General features: G+C 28.5%; 1 long non-coding RNA gene across 1 annotated transcript in view; it reads left to right on the top strand.

The window, feature by feature from the left end:
• The window catches only part of LOC102671980, a 2,664-nt gene extending 2,167 nt beyond the window's left edge, over positions 1 to 497 (top strand). The window contains exon 4 of the long non-coding RNA XR_004150266.1: positions 434 to 497. This is a non-coding gene — a long non-coding RNA (uncharacterized LOC102671980). The remainder of the gene's footprint in view (positions 1 to 433) is intronic.
• The last annotated feature ends 1,367 nt before the right edge of the window (positions 498 to 1,864 follow it).

Here is a 1,864-nt window from a genome sequence, read left to right as displayed (position 1 = left end):
AAAAAAAAAAAAAAAAAAAAAAAAAAGAAAAAAAAAAGCAATTCCTTGCGTTCGCAAGATTACGAAGATCCACGAGAAAATTTCGTAAGATGTTAAAACAGAGATTATCGTTCTTACGTTCTTAGATAAATTAATCCAATTATTTTGAATCTTTTTAAACGATCGATTTCGAAACGACTTATAGAGAATAAAAAGAAAAAAATAATTGCGCGTAATTGCAATCGTGCAATTTATTAATTATATTGATAATGAATCTTTTTGCTGATCCATTATTATAAGAAAAGAATCGATCGAAACTAAAGAAAAGGAAGGAAAGAACGAAAAAACGTTTTCTTACGAAATTAAGATATCGTTATAAGTTTCGTTGTCAACGCAACAAAAACTGATCGAGATAATTCTGAATTCGGACACAATTATATTTTTGTAGTATTAGCAAAAATGTTTTAATCATGGCACGAGTCGTAACACGTTCGAGGAGAAGATTTACGCGATACGTAAAAAAAAAAAAATAAATATGTAAATGAATTATTTTTATTATCAAATAAATCAAAGGAAATAATTGTTTTGCTCCTCTATCTTATCGAGATCTCTCTCCTCAACGAAATGTTTTAACCGGAAAATATAAACAAGCAAATTACAACGCAGTTGATCGTCTACGATCTTCTTATCGCGAGATTCCGAAGATAATGATATCAAAAAAGCATAATAAATAATAAGACTTTTGTTTTTGTACAAGTAATATCAACGAATAACCGAATATCACGATAATCATCGAATATTCAACATAATAATATTTTTCGAATGAATTTTTTTGAAAAAAAATTCGGCGTATATTATTATTATTATTATTATTTATTTATTTATTTTTAACGATTATTTTATTACTCGATCAATTTCTCAACGAAGCATCGAGTGATAGTAAATAAAAAAATTTCCATTCAAAAATATAAATCATCTTTCGATTCCCGCAAACATGTTTTCGTAAGATCGATCATCTGTCCAAGATCATTTTTCAATGTTTTTATATATTCTTTACGTCATTGTGATGACGTTAGAATATTCGAAACGAAAATATACGTGCCTTGATAACCGGCCTGTAATTACACACTGTGAAAAACCGTATAACCACGTCCATTACGGAGAAGTATCACTTTCGCTTTGTACGCAAATTACAGTTATCTTTTAATCGTCCTAATCGCAATAAGGAAATAATGTAATTCGGCAGATCATCGATTTATCGTACGATACGTGCTATGCTCGGAAATATTTCGAAAAGAATTTTATTTTATCTCGTGTGAATGACGTGCAAATGTGTAATGCTATAAACAATTTCTTACACTGTAAAATATAAGTCGGGGATCATTTGCATTCTTGATTTTCAAATACGTGATTCTAAAAGAGCAGAAGATAATGGTGAGCGTTAATAAAAACACGATTGGAATTTGTTTTTTGTTGGTATATATATATATATATAAAAGGCAATAAAAATTTACGATTTCAAATTTCCCTTATTTCATATTTTCGCTTTATATCAAGCGAAAATATTAACTGTCTATATTCTGTGAATTTCTGGTTCCTTATGAAATTTCGAAAACAACTTGGAATAATAATAATAAAAAAAAAGAAAAAGGAAGGGAAAATGGAAGTTTGTCGAAGATGTAATATAAATACAAAATTGTTTCCGTTTCGATATTCGAAACGTTTTCAAATAATTAATTTTTTTTTTCATTTCTAAAGAGACACATGTTCGATGAAAAGACTGAAAATTTAAATTCTTTGCTTTATTCTTCTCGAGAAACGTGTACGGCGCGTGTATCATAATCCGTCCTCATAAAATAGATTCTCAAATATCGCTCGACAATGA

Source organism: Apis dorsata, unplaced genomic scaffold (genome assembly GCF_000469605.1).
Source record: "Apis dorsata unplaced genomic scaffold, Apis dorsata 1.3 scaffold_174, whole genome shotgun sequence".
Taxonomy (NCBI): domain Eukaryota; kingdom Metazoa; phylum Arthropoda; class Insecta; order Hymenoptera; family Apidae; genus Apis; species Apis dorsata.
Note: the sequence above shows the minus strand (reverse complement) of the source record. Positions and strands in the feature narration are given on the sequence as shown.